General features: G+C 55.2%; 1 protein-coding gene across 4 annotated transcripts in view; it reads left to right on the forward strand.

Moving 5' to 3' along the window:
• The window catches only part of LOC122176056 (ankyrin repeat and fibronectin type-III domain-containing protein 1-like), a 133,549-nt gene that overhangs the window by 12,617 nt on the left and 106,124 nt on the right, over positions 1-14,808 (forward strand). The gene's annotated exons all lie outside the window — the stretch shown is intronic.

Raw genomic sequence — 14,808 nt, forward strand, 5'->3', positions numbered from 1 at the left:
CAAAGTCTGTGTAACTGCTGGGGGTTTTACTGTGAGTCTGGGTGTCCAAAGTTGTTCTCTTCATTCAAGAAGAGGTGGTGCTTGGATTTGTGGAGAGGGAGGAGATGACAGGCAGCACTGGTCTGGGTGCTCTGAGTGCCAGTGCTGTGGTTGCTGCTCTGGCTGGGCCAGAAGGGGCTTCTCAGCTCAGTGCTGTGCTCTGTGATTCCCAGGGAGCAGTGCTGTGGGTGTGTGGGTACCCACATGGGTTCCCTCCTGGGCAAAATAGGTTTGTGGGAATGTGCTGGGCTCCTTTATAAAGCATCTTGGGATCTAGAGAAAGGCACCACTGCGTAAGAGCAAAACGTTGTCAGCAAGCTACACACGTCCTTAACAAGGTCAGATCATTACCCTGCAACCAAATTAGTTTGTTTTGCTCTAATCAGGTTTAGTAGCTAGAGTGCTCCATAATTACTTGTGTCCTTAGGAAAGAGCTGGGGCAGCGTGAGCATCGCTGCAGGCTGGCTGCTGCAGCACTGCGGGAGGAGGGCTTCCTTCCAGGTGTGTGATGCACCCAGAGCCAGCTGCCAGCCTAGGTGTATTTTCCCTTTGCTTTGGGGGGGATGATATGTTGTATCTGGTTTTGGTTGTACAGCTTGCAATTGCTGCCGTGAGAGATGGAGGGTGATGGTGGAGTGATGGGTTGCAAGCCGAGCAGGAGCTAGCAGGGCAGCGATTGCTCGTGGGCACTTCTTTGGCTTGGCACAGGAACCAATGCATCGCTGCATCATGCAGGCCTTAGTGATGTTGCATCTGTGATGTAAACCCGAAGCAGAGTTGAACCCACGTGTGAGTGCTCTCGATGAGGTGCCCCGTGAGTGCAGGACGGCTCTTGCTCATGTAGTAAGGTGATGTTCCTGGGGGGCTGGGAGGTCTCAGCTGCTCCTTCCTGGCCAGAAGGTCTGCAGTGGGCGGCTGCCCCAAGGCTGAGCTGCTCATGGGGGCCCCTCCTGAAGTGCCTTTTGAATTTCCCTCATTTTAATGCTGGTGTGGTGGAACGAGGAGAGCTGTGTGCGGCGCGGCCCCGCTTGTTGGAGATGTGCATTTGGGCAATTCTAAAAATACCTCCCGCTCGCTGAGGCTTGTGTGGGTAACCATGGCAATGCAGCTCCGGCAGCAGGGTTAAAAACAGTGGCGCCAATTAAGGAGGAAAACGGAGCAGCAAAAGCTTGTAAAACCTCCAAGTTTAATAATAATAAAAAAGAGAGCAGCAAACACTACGAGCGGTGCTGCGGGCTGTGTGGTTTAAACAATTCCCTTCTGCTCCGAGAGCAGCACAAGTGCATGCACGGCCCTGCTGAGAGCTGCCTGCTCCTCAGGCACAGCAGGTTGTGCACACGTGGGGTCCTAATGCTGGGGGGATTGGCAATGGCACTGCTTGTCCCGGAGCTCCTGGTTCCAGGTTAAGCTTTCAGAGCTGCTTCATGTGTGCATGCAGGCAGCAAGAAGGCAGCTCCTGCTCTGGGCAGCGTGCACATGGGAGGGGTGCAGCGTTTCCAGGTGCGGTGCTGCCAGGCAGCTTTGTTTAGGGCGCAGGGAAGGAGGTGTTTAGGGAGGCAGGATGAAATGAAAGCTTTTTTTTTCCTTTTTGATCTCAGGAAATGCCAACCTTGCTTCTGTGCTACTGTCACTCTGAAGCGATGGTGTGCCTTTTGTCCCAACGTGTTTGGAAGGATGCTGCTGCTCTTTGGTGGGTGCCTGCTGCTCGGGTTGGAGCGAAGCAAAAGGTGGCTGTGTGTGACATCGCCTTATGTCAGCAGCTCCTCCTGACACGCCAGTTATTTATCTCCTAGAGCAGTATTTCCTCCCAAACTGCACCATCCCCACATGCCTTACTGATCTGGGGGGTGCAGGCTGCTGCTTGCTGCCTTTGCTCGTCCCCACGGGGCAGCACAGGAGGGAAAGGAGGAGGAGAGGCTGAGGTCAAATGGCGTTGGGCGCGAGTTCTGGGCCTGCGGGGAGGAAGGAAGCGGGGGCTGTGCAGCTGTGTGCGGAGGATGCTGAGTGCTGGAAAGCAGCAGCGGGGTCTCCCAGGGCGAGTTAGGTGAAGGAAGCAGCGATGAAGTCACTGATTTGTTTGGCTTGGTGCTGGCGGGATGGGGCTACAGGGTTGGAGTGAAGGCAGTGAGAAGGTAAACACGCAGTTCTGTCCTTTGTGTGTAGATCGCTGCCGCTGTCCCCAGGCTGGCAGCATGCAGGGTGGTCAGTGCTCAGTGCTGCGGTCCCTGCAGAAGGCTCTCCCTGTCCCCAAGAATGGCCCCATCCCCATCCCTGGCTGTGAGCAGCATCTTAACTGCACCCTGCAGAGTGGGCTGAGCTGGCTGTTGGGCACCGGGGGGCAGGGGTAGGTGTTCCCACTGATGTGTTCCTGGCTTTGGGATCCAGGGGTTGCAGAGGGTGGCAGTGGGCGTGCAGCCCACCCCAAGCTGCAGCAAAGCCTTGCGCTCGCAGGGGACCCCAGCCAAGTTGGGGGTTTGGGATTTTAAACTGGGTTAGGCACATTTTTAAAAGATTCCAGCGTGGATGTCTTTAATTCCCTTTGAATTCTGCTTTGCATCAATTTGGGTTAATCAGGCTGGAGGCCTCCCCCCGCAGCGCTTCTGTGCATGGCTCAAACAGAAGCGTGAATGAAGCCAGGCTGGGGGGTGCAGAGCTGAGGGTGGGAAGGGCTGTGGGGGGCTCAGCCTGGCCTGGGACACAGCTGCCAGGAGCCTTCCCAGGCTGCCACTTGGGTCCTAGGTTCTGGTGAGGCCAGTTTGCCAGGTGAGAGCAGCAGGGAGAACAGGAGCTCCCCTCACTCAGGTGTAACATCAAGGGGATTTCTTACAAGGTGTGCCTGCCCTGTTCCTGCAGAATTAAAATTAGTTCTAATTAAGTGGAGGTTAACCTTTGTGCATGCCGCAAATTAATGGGATGTGTGATTAACTTATCTTGCAGCGCTGCAGGTTCTTGAAAACGACTTGGAAATGAACGAAGCTGCACATGTGGCTTGAATTTTTAATTTACGTTAATAGTTTAGGTTTGAGTTAATTAATTTCAAATGACAGACCTTTGATCTATTCTTTTTCAACAGCTCCTCTTCCTGCAGCTCAAAGCGTACCTTTCCGATCCCTCTCCCTTTTGTAGCAAAATGAGTTGGGCAGAAATATGTGATGTGATGTGATGAAAGCACACTGAGTGCTGCCCTCACTGCAGCTTGTCTTGTCCCTGTGGTGTGGCTGTGTGCTGCTGGGCACCCTTCTGCTCTGCAGTCTCAGGTCTGTGCTGGTGTCCCTGCTGCTGCTGCCCCCCATGCCTGAGCTGTGCTGCTCCCACTGCTCCTTACTGCAGCGTGGGAGCTGCCTGGGGCTTGGCTGATGGAGCCAGCTTAGGCATTTCCCATCCCAGCCTGGGCCCTGCTGCATGGGTTTGCTGCTCCTGGAGATGCTGTGGCATCTCCAGTGTGGGCAGGAGACCATTCCTCCTGCAGCTCAGCATGTCCCAATGCGCTCTGCAACTCCTGACTCTGAACACGAGCCCTGTGCTGTTGTGTTTGCTGGGGCTGTTTGCTTTGGCTTGAGGTCTTTGCTGTGTTTCTCTCTTAGTTGGGTTGCCCAGAGCAGTGTGGGAAGAACTAATTCCAAGCACAGAAGGCGAGCTCGTAGCTCTCTCAGACAGGATTTGGTGGAGGAAGCAGCAGGGACAGAGGCAGCAAGCTTGGTTAGTTGGTGCTACTGAGCCGAGGCTGCCCATGTGGTGGGGGGAGCACAGGGAGATCATGCAGCAAGAGAGGAGGTGCTGGCAGAGCTGCTGTGACCATGCATCCGAGGTGGGTTGGAGTGTTGTCTCCTGGGGCTGGCTGTGATGCTCTTGGACAGTCTGAGAGGCTCTGGTGTGCCCAGGGAGCAGTAGGAGGTGGGACCCAGCATGTGTGGCTTAGGGCAGAGCTATGGGAGGTGGCACGTGGCTCCCAGCTGGCACTGACCCTGCCTGCCCCATGCAGGAGATGAAGTTGTGGCAGTGCTGCCCAGAGCTGTGGGAGGATGCTCATGGCCACGGATGGACCCTGGGCAGTCTGAGCTGGGGGGGGCAGCCAGCCCACAGGCATGGAACCAGATGGGCTGTAGGGGCCTTTCCCACCCAGGCTGTGCTCTGCTGACTCTTTGGCTGCATGAAGCAGGTGGCAGCCCTGGATGGGCACAGCAGTGTGCCCGGAGCCGCAGGATGGCCGCCCTGTGCTGAGCTCTGCCAGCAGCCAGCAGGGCCTTCCTTCCGCTGCATGGGGTGGGGAAGCTCCCCGACCTTTAGTGCGGGTTTGTTTCTGTTGCCCTTTTAACACATGATTGAAAACAGGCGGTGGGAACAGAGCCAGAGCCCAGCCGTCCAACTGCCAGCATCGGTCAGGAGCTTCTTGAGGAAACGGAGCAGAGAGAGAATGGTTTGGAAGGGCTGCTTTGGGTGTTGCTGATGGATTCCCCCCCGTCTGCAGGTAAAGCCCGGCTGTGTGGTGCTGCTGTGCTGGTGTAACGTGGGCTGCAGGGATGGAGGTCATCAATGCAGAGGAAAGGCAAAAACTAAAGAAATCTTTATATCCGAGGTGCACGTGACCCCTTCATCCATCTTTAGACGTTGGGCAAATATGGAGGAATATTGGATAAAGCTCTGCAAATATTTGTAGTTCCCAGAGAGAAGAGAGCTGAGAAACTTGAGATTTTCCTTTTCGTGTCACGTGTGGTCCTTTTTTTTTTTTTTTTAATTTTTTTGCTCTGCTTTTCAGGTACAGAAGCGCCCTGCAGAGGGGGTGAGCTGTTTCGTATGGGGCTCTTCCACTGCCTGCAGCTCACAGCCTGGTGACACTGCTGTCCCATGCAGGTGGCCCTCATCCATGTGCTGATGCTACAGCCCCATGCACAGAGCATCATAAAGCTCCTACAGCTCATCCAGGTGCTGTAGGAGCTGGTGGAGGGATGTTTGTGCTCCAGCAGCACCCCTCGGCAGGATGCTTGGTGGCAGTGGTGCATTAATGGGGGTTGGGATGCCTGGGAGCTGGCTGTGCTCGGTGCACACTCTGTGTGCTGAAGTGTGTGACCGGGGCTCAGTGGGATCATCTCCTGCTGGATGCTTCAGAGCAGGGAAATGTGCAGCTGAAGGACACCGTAAATCTTAGCTCTGCCTGCACCACAAACACAACGAGTGTGTCTTCCACACACGGTGCAGGGAAGATTACAGCTTTAAGGGACCATAAATTCCCCCTTTTGTTGGGGCATTTTCTGTTTCTCTTGAAACAACGGCCACGTTTCCAAAGGCGCAGGGAGCGGTGGTGAACCTCTGGGTTCTGTTCTGCCCATTAACACGTCTCATAATCCAAACGGAGGAAGGATGCTTCGGGAGAAGCAGCGTCAGAGTCTGTGAGTGGGTTTGGGAAAGAAGCAGGTTGGCTTCGCACATCTCCCAGGGTCTGCTTATCCTGTCTGGTCTCTGCTTTTCAAACGTCTGTCAGCAGGCTTATGGTAAGCTCCGACCTTTGGTCCTTATGGTGTATATCTGCCCACAGCTCCCTGCAGGTGCTGACCGTTGTGATGCTATTGATGTGCAGATCTCAGATCTAAGCTCGGTCTCAGCCACATGTTTAAAAAGCACCGTGTGCTTCATGTGGAGGCCTCTGTAAAAGTGCAAGGTCTCGGGAGCTCTCAGCAATCATCTCTGAAAAACGCGCGTCTCCTTTTTTTCGCTTTGGGCTCCTTCCAAGCTGAGTGCTTTGGGGTTTTGTAAATGTCAGGAAGCAAAGCTGTAGCTTACACTGGGATCACAGTGTTTAAGCAAAGCTCTCTGGCGCAGCGCTGCCCTTGCTCCCATGGCAGAAGTGTGGTTGGTTTTCCTGCACTGGTTGGACGTTGGGGTGGTTGACAGCAATTTAAGCCATTCATGTGCTGTCGGTCAGAGCAGAGGGGACCCACACAGAGGTGCTGGTGCTGGGTGAGTCCATGGGAAGTGATGACAGAGCACCCAGGCAGCTGGAATCCACACGCTTGTCCTCCAGTTCTGCCCAAGCAGACGGTGTCTGTGTTCCAGGAATAGGGTTTGGGTTTGGTTGACCACGTGTGGGGTTGTGCTCTGATCCTTGGAGGTCTTTTGTGACTCGGGTTCAAGTTCCTCTACTCAGACTGGGTTTTGCCTTCTGTAGGATCCCTCAGCTGGAGGCTGGGTGTGCTCTGTGCTGCTTAAATAAACTGGTGTCACCAACCAGGTGGCCTCACAGAGGAGCTCACCGAGACGTTCTTCCTCCCTTCAACCTGAAAGTGAAATGACCTGTGAGAAAGAGAAGTCATCCCTGCTCCTTTCGATGGTTTCTCCCTGGGATAACACCTGCTCTGTTGTCCCTGTCACTTTTGCACGGCTTGAGGTCCATTGCTGTTTGTGCCGTATTGTGCAGCAGGGCAGTACGTTTGCAAACAGCAGTGTGAAAAGGAAGGAATGCAACACGCTTGGCTCAAGTGACCAGATCATGTTTCTTGCGGTGGGAAGAAATCCAAGAACATGGACTCGTTCCTGTTGTTTGTTTCTGTGTGACAGTGGGGCAGGCAACAGAGCGGGCTGCAGCAGAGGGGCACTGTGGTGATGCACATGGAGAAGTGTTTTCCCTTCCCGTGGGGAAGCAGCATTCTCGTATCCATCCCTGATCCCAGCAGCTGCCTGTCCAGCCCCAGCTTCCCTTGAGGTGAACAGAGGCACTTGGAGAGCCCCTGTGCTGTGGGACACGCTGCCTCTCTTCCCCTGGTTGAGGAGAGCTGGGCAGGGGCTGCTGGGGGCAGGGTTGGCCAAGCATCTGTGAAGGAGATCCGGCCTGGAGAACTGCTGCTGTTTATGCTGTTTTTGTTGCAAGTCAGTGATTTGTTACTGGCTGTAATAGCAGAAAAAAAGCATATTTACTCGACTTGTTTGGGCAGATGGTAATTACTGGGTAAGAAACTGTCGGATGGGAATCAATTAGAGGCTTCCACTCTGGAGTGAGGGATCGTAGCTGACATCTGATGTCCTACGACACCAAGGACAATGCTGCTATTTATACAGCTTCCCTCTGGCTCCTTCCCTACTTCCCCGTCATCTCCTTGGCTCTGATAGCAGGGCTGTGACCCTCTGTCTGTTGCTCCCAAAGCAAAGTGCTCCTGTGCTCCTTCCTGTGCAGAGCTCTTTGTTTGCATGGCGTGTGTGTGTGTGGGTGGGATGGGAAGGGTCCTCTCCCTTTCCTCCCCAGGATGTGCAGCACTCACAGAGGGCTGGGTTTGTGCCAGGGCAGCTTGGAGCAGGTACAACTGCACGCCTTGCAGATGGGGCTCGGTGTGTGGCTGGGGACACTGGTGCTGCCCATGCTCTGGGTTTGCTCCTTTTTTGGTGGCATTGTCACCTCCTGCTGCTCTCCGTTTTGATCCCGACATTCTGGGCGGCGGTGGCACTGCTCTGCTTGGTTCTGCTGGGAGCAGAGGAGGCTCAGCAAAGTGGGGGTGATGGCTGTGACCAACAGCCCTTACTGTGCTGGAGGCTCCTGTTGGGGCAGTCACGCTCAGCCGGTGTCACCATGGCATCTCCTTGCCTACAGCCCAGCTCAGTGAGTCAGCGGGCAGCGACTGAAGGCAGCCATCATCCTTCAGGTGCCCTATGGCAGAGGGGCTGGAGCTGTGCCACGCAGTGTGCTCGGCAGCCTCCTGGTGAAGGGTGATGCTCACACCCCACCTGGGGCTTCTCCCTGTGGGATCGGCGGGGCTGCAGGCACTGCTGCAAGGACTGCAGCACTCTGGAGCACTGGTGGCTGTCTGTCCTGAGGCACAATTCATCCTGGCCTGAGAGCAGCCATACAGAACCGCAGTGCTGTGCAGGAGGGATTTGAACTGGGCTTGATTCTTTATTTTTATGGTGCCACGTTAACTGCTCTGAAGAGCTTGGACACAGTGAGTCCTGAACACGAACGCTCTTGTAGAGGAAGCTTTTTAGCAAGGTAGCAATTCATTTGGTATTCTTACCTAGGGACCTAATTTTGAGACTGGCTTGAGGCTCTGAGGATGTGCACTTGATCTTATCTTGGCTGCTTTCTCTCGTGTTGTTTCTTTTCCTCCCTTTTAATGATGCATAAAATAATTTCAACCCCTTCTGACTGATGACTTTCCAAGTACTCTCCGCTGGAGGTGCACAATCCTGCTGCAGCCTCAGCTGTGTGGCACGTTCTGTGCTGTGTGTGGTGGGGCTGGACTTTGCCATATGGGGCATTGAGGGTGGCATGTTCCTGCTGGGCTGGGTTGTCCCATCACCCTCTGTGCCTGCAGCAAGGCTCTGCCCTCGGTGCCAGTGAACAGTGCATGGGGGGCTCTCTGGGTATGGCAGTGTGCACTGCCTCCAACACTGCTCCTGCTCCAACGCTTGCATCCTGGAGCCTGGAGTCAGGTCCTGTCAGGGAGAAGGCTGCAGGGTGTGACCTGTCCTGCTGTGCCCATCTCTGCCCGGAGCCACAGTGCTGATGGCTTTGGCAAGTGTCTGCTGTTGGTTTTGCATGTGATGCCAGTGTTAGGACGCGCACTGGTGTAAAGTAAGGTGAAGACTGGAGAGAAGCCAAAGCTTTCCCATGCCTCTGCCTGGAGAGGAGAACGAGCAAAGCGCCCCTCTGCCTCGGCTGTTCTGGGCTGCCAGGTGGGCCAAGGAGCAGCCAATGTGCCGTGGGTGCACAGCAGTAAATGGTAGCTGCACAGCCTGAGAATAAATAGCAGCTTATCCCAGTAGGACTGGGAGATAAGGGCATCATAAATTTTACAGCCACAATAAATGAGCCCTCCTGTATGGATGGTGCTGTTCTTCCATGCTGCTGCTGAGGTGCTGCTTGGGGGAAACCAGGCAGCTGAGCTCATCTCACGCGGCAGCACTCCCAGCAGCGTGGGCACGGCCGCATCCCCGTGTCCGTACCTTGTGCCATGGCTGCTGTTGGGCTCCATGCATTGCATCCCAGGTTCTAGGATTTTTGTTCTGATTGTGTCCTGTGGGTGAACTGCAGGCCTGCCTTGGTGCCCCAGCATGGGGGTTGGTGCATGCGTGGAGCTCCCAGTACTTCTGGGCCTCTATCCTTGCTCCTTGGGGGGAGAACTACAGAACAAATGTGTATTTCTCATGCTTAGTAGCTAGGAGGGGGCTGTTTAGGAGTTAATGGTGTTTTTTCTTGGTTTTTTTTTTTTTTTTTGTTGTTGTTGTTGTTGTTGGGTTTTGCTCTGTGCATTTGTGGGCTGCTGTGTGGATTTGTTGCCTGCTGCCAGGAGAGGGAGATGATGGGGGTCCACCCCATCATCTATCCCAAACTGGTGCCCTGCTGTCCCTGCAAGCTGTCTTTGGTAGGATGGATGGCTGCTCTCAGCTCCTGCTCCTCACACCTGTCCTTCCCAAGGCTGGGATCTCCTTCCCAGGCCAAAGGCATGTCCCATGGTGCAAGCAGCCAGAGCAATGAGATGGGCAGAATACACGGTCTCCTCTGTATTTTAGTTCTTATGGGCTGGTTCTTGGTGCTGGTGGATTTAAGTGGCATTAATGAGGGTGTGGGGGAAGCGCTTTGCTGTGGGTAGCCAGGCTCATTGCTGCGGGGTTTTGCTTAGACAAGCAACTTTGTGAAATCTGGGAGGACGGCTGAAGCTCTGGGCTGTAATTGATGCTGGGATTACTCTGTATGCAGGTCAACAAAAAGGAAATAATTGTGTTTGTGTCTTGTTGCCCTGCAGTTCTGCACAGCAGCTCAGTGGTGAAGGAAGAGCCTGAACAAACAAGTGGTGGAGCAGTGAGGTGCTCTGATCTCAGCAGCTGCCTGCTGAGGAAGTTTGTGCTCATGGGTCAGCAGCGATGTTGGCTGTGTGGGGCCGTCAGGCACTGTCAGCCAGCACAGCCTGCCGTGGGCTATGTGATATGTGTGGGGAAGAGGGAAAGGAAAGAAAAGCTGCTTTGCTGGCTATCCTTACACTCTAAGGCATGTTATGGGGAGCATAGAGGCTCAGACTGAGCTCTCCCACACTGTGGGCGAGGAGAGGAGGTCAGCATGGTGCAGGTGGGAGGCCCTATCCCAGCACCCCACAACTGCTGCTGTTGCAGGGGCTGCTCTGCGCTCTCGGGCCTTGAGGAAGGACCGCTCCAAGGACCCCTTCCTACCAGCAAACCAACACAGCAGAACTAGAAAACCAAAAGGGCTCTTCTTCAGTGTTTACTTTTATTTTTAGAAGCCAAAGAATGAGAGGAGCTGCGGGAGGAAACAATGCCTGAAGTTCAGTCCTTCCTCCCCTCCACCCCCCGCAGCCCCGGTCAGGAAGCGCGCGCTGCACGTGCAGCAGCCGGGATGCTCTCAGACAAAGCCCTTCTTGATGCTCGTGGCTTCCCTGCCCATGGGCGGAGGAGTTGTGGCTGACACTGCTGGGGGAGCACAGCTGTGCCGGGCTGCTTTGGTGGCGGCCCTTTGTCCTGGAGAGGGGAGGGCTGCTGATCTGTGGCTCTGCCAGATCACAGAAGGAGATCGTGGCTGATGTGGTGCTGCTGAGCGTAGAGCTGCTGTCCTTCTTCCATGCATCCTCATCACAGCACGGTGCAGAGCAGCTTTGCCATTGCTCCTCTGCCCCAGGGGCCGCGGTGTGCTGCGGGGCTCTGCTGCAGCCCCAGGCCTCGTGCTGGAAGGGATGAGAGCAGCTCTGATTGCTGGTGCAGGAGCAGGGAGCGTGCGTTTCCAACGAAGGTGCTTGATTGGTGAGCAGTGGGCACAAATCTCTTTTAGTGACTGCGGATTGAAAACGAGAACAAACAACCCGAGTCCCCAGGAGTTCTCAAATAGGACTGTATTTCTTCGTGGCAAAAGGGAATTTTCCTTCCTTTTCTTCTCCTGAAGTGGTTCATTTCTGCGCTGCCGTTGGCTGTGACCGCTCCATGAAAGAAGTGAAGTCAAGTCATCAAGGCACAAACCAGCACCCCTCACTGTGAGCGGCACACGAGGTTGAGCCATAAAGGCAACAGGCTGATGGACGACCCGAAGGTGTATGAGCCCAGCGCTGCAGAAGGCAAGCGTGACCATTTCCATAGGGGTCCTGCATGGGCTGCTGGGGGGTGCGTTGGTCCTAATGCCCTGGGATGGGGGTGGATCCCCTCTGGGAAGCAGAGCGTTGAGGCTGTGGGACCAGTCTTGCCCCAGACTCCTCTTTTGGCTGCTGAGCTTGTATACCTGTTCCAGCCAAAGCGTTCCCTGGGCTGCAGGGAGCAGCTGTGTCGTGAGGTCCTCAAACTCCTTTCTTCTTCTGGATGTTAATAATAGTGCTGTGGTGAGGATGGCTGGTAAGGGTGTGCACCACGTGGTGTCTCCTTCCTTTTGTAGGTCGTTTTAAGGTAAATGAAAGGACTGCTCTGCTGATACGACTTTCCAATCCCTAATTTGTCTGAGGGATGCTTGCGCTGGCTAATGAGCTGGAAGCCTTTCCCAATGCTTAAGGGCATTGGCTGCATCATAAATAACATTTCCCTGGCACCTTCCTGCATGCCAGACACACTGATTAGCTCTCTAACCACTTCCTTGGCTGCAGTCTCCAATTCACAACCAGGAAAGCTTCCACCTGACAGTCGTTGTGGATTTTTCTGCATGACTTTGAGGAAGGCGATTTCTGACCAGATGCTTTCTGCTCCTTCAGCGCCGCAGCAACCACGGGAGCAAAGGAGAGTGGTTCCCTTGGTTGCGTGCATTCATACAAATGCAGTGGTGCAGGCCTGGCTCAGTGGCTGCAGATTGCTTTTTCAGCAGGTGTGGCTTCGTCGTGGGGTGAATCCACGGCAGGCTCAGTGATACACACACTGAGGTTTGGAGGCTGAAAGCAAAGGAGCTTTGAGCAGAAAGACGTGCAAATGGTGTTGTCATACGCAGGAAAAGCCCCGAAAGGCCTCTTTTTAGTGGTTTTTTTTTCCCCCTTTATGATCTGTCATGGAGGAAGGCTTTATGCTGAGCTCCCCTTGCTCTGGTGTTGTGCATTTCCCTGTCCTGCCTGTTTGCTTTGCTGTGGGTGGCTGCTGCTCCTGCCTGCTGCGCCTGGCGTCTCATCTCTCGCCGTTCCGGGTTTCAGGCAAATGAGAATACGTCCCTGTAATAATAAATGAATGTCAGCAAGCAGTAAGTAAACGTGTGGGGTGTTCTTGCCAAGCCATGCATATTTATTGAGGTCAGCAGGAAGCCCTAATATATCTGTCTGCGAGTGCCAGGGAGGGAAGATGTATGGAAGTACGAGCACGGAGCTGTTGCTCACGCATCTTGTTCTTGTTAGCTAAAGAACTGATATAATCAATTAATGAATATAATCCGTGATCAATCCAGTGACTGGTAGTCACCCAGAAGGAGGGCAGCACGCACCAGTTGTTTCTCAGCTGGATGTTGGAAGCACCCAGCAAGCTTGGGGGGAGGGGGGTTGTGTCCTCACTGTAGTGCACCTGTATGGGGGGAGCAAGCTTGGGGCTGGGCAGCCCAGACACCTTGGTGGGCACTGCTGAATGTTTCCCCTGGTAAAAGTCTGTGCTGGGATCCCCTGGGAGCAGCGCATGGGTGAAGACACACAGAGGGGCTGTGCTTGTCCTGGCGGCTCCAGCAACAACAGGGAGAGGGGAAATGGGAGGAAGCTTGTTGTCCTTAGGGGGGGTGGTTGTGGTTTTGCATCTGGAAGCCATTGCTGGAGTGGATGTGAAGTCCAAGTGCTAGAAGAGGTAGGGCGGGTTGGGTCTGAGAGCGGAGCGTGGGGCTCTGCTGGGCTTGTTCCCAAGGAGCTGCTGCTCCCAGCTTGGGGTGAGCGTGGGTGATGAATGGCATAGGGTGAGATGTGCCTAACCCCGTGCCTCTGTGCTGAAGGACCTCATGTTTGTGTCAGAGCTGGTGGGACCCCTGGCTCTTCCCATGCATGGGCAGAGTGAGGAGGGGAGTGCTGGTGACTTCTGCTGTCATCCGCACGTGAACTGCTGCCCTCCACGTGGGAAGCAGCCCCGAGCGCAGGTTCCAGTGCCTGAGCGATCCAGCCTGTCCCCCAAAGCTAACTTTGCCTCAGCACACACAAAGGCTGATCTGTCCCCGCTTTGGCAAGGCCAAATGGGTCGATTTGGCTTTGTGTGCTGCTGGCCCGTGGAGCCGCAGATGGGGCGGGTGGGATCTCAATGCTGGGATTGTTTGCAGCCACCCCCTCCTCGGTGGGGCTCTGGGCAGAGTGCGGGTGGTGTGAGGGGCTCCAGCATCCCTCTGTGGCTGCGCTGTGCTGCTCCTGCCCTGCGGTGGTGTTGGAGGGGGGGGGGGGGGGGGGGCATGCAGCCTGCTAAATGCAGGGACCAACCCTTGCTCTCCACTCTTCCCTAGCACCCCCCAATCCCTCCCCAAGCCTTTCTCTGGGCTGGTTGCCCGTGGTTGTCTCAACATGAGGTTGGAAGATGATCTGTGAACAGCAGCAGAGGGATGATGTGCTGGAGCTGATGGTGAGTGTGGTGATCATGTGCGCATAGTCTGCGCTCCTTGTGCAAGTAGGGACTTCGGGGTGCATAGCAAGCTGGACTGGAGGAAGAAATAAAGTGGTGGTGCGCTAGAGAGAGCTCACCTGAAGGCTGCCTGCACAGGGTGTGCACAGGGTGTACCAACAGGACACGCACAGCAGTGGGAGAGGAGGTGGCTGCAGCGTGGGCTGCTTCTCCTCCCCTGGTCTCTACCACCCTCCCATCTGGGGTTGGACACGATGATCTCTGGAGGTCCCTTCCAACCCCTACAATTCTGTGATTCTGTGATCTATGGATCTGCTTGTGGCAGCTCCTTGAGCTTGGACCTTTCCCCGGGGGCTGTAGTGATGGGGATCAGGGCTGTGGTTTTAGCTTGTGTGAACAAGGGTAGAAGGGATTTTGCAGAGTCCCCCCTTCCCATGTCTCAGCAGGAGTCTGGCCCATTCAGGTTTCCTTGTGTACATCCTGCTGGGCACTCAGCCCTCCCTGGAGCTGTGCCCCTGTCCCATGCATCCCCATAGGGCAAGGTGAACACCCACCAGGGCGAGGAGCACGAGCTGACAGTGTGGCTCTGTGGTACGGCGTGCAGCTGGCTGTGCTCTGCTCCGTGTGCCCCTCAACAGCTCGGTGTGCTGCCTGCTAGCAGCAGCTTTCATAGCCCCAGGTCCTTTGGGTATCCCAAAACCAAGCTGTCTGTCTCAGGGACGAGCTGTCTTCAGCAAATAATCAGTTGCTTGTACAAGAATCCTCTGGGAAGACAGCCCTTTTTGCAAAGGGGCCAGCTGTTACCCAGAGCCCCGCATCGCTGCGCTCCCTGCACACCCATCCCTGCTGTGCTGGGCAGGTGATGGGTCTCACAACGATCTTGTTTTCCTGTGCTGGGAAATGCAACTGTGATGTCCTGGGGCTTTTCCTGCACGATCCATCCCTAGGGTTTATGTCAGAGAGGGGAAAAAAAGGCCCTTTCCTCACCCCCCTCCGTGTAGTTCTGACCTAGAAATTCCTCACTGGGTTTGCTGAGCTGGCTTAGCTGAGAGCCTGATGAATTTCTGGGGGATTAATTATTCAGTGGCTGTTGGAAGGGGGGACGATGGCTGCGCTGGGTGCGTGCAGAGCTCCAGATCCCATGGCATGGGGCGCCCGGCTGGAGGGACACTGCCTGCTGCCATCCCACAAGTGGGACACCGCCGTCCCCTGCAGCCCCAGCCAGAGCACATGGCGAGCGATCTGCCCTCCTGGAGCCCTTGTCTGTTCCCTTAAAGCTGCACTGCTGCGCTTGGG

Source organism: Lagopus leucura, unplaced genomic scaffold (assembly GCF_019238085.1).
Source record: "Lagopus leucura isolate 7727_CA_CO unplaced genomic scaffold, USGS_WTPT01 Super-Scaffold_760, whole genome shotgun sequence".
In the NCBI taxonomy this organism is placed as follows: domain Eukaryota; kingdom Metazoa; phylum Chordata; class Aves; order Galliformes; family Phasianidae; genus Lagopus; species Lagopus leucura.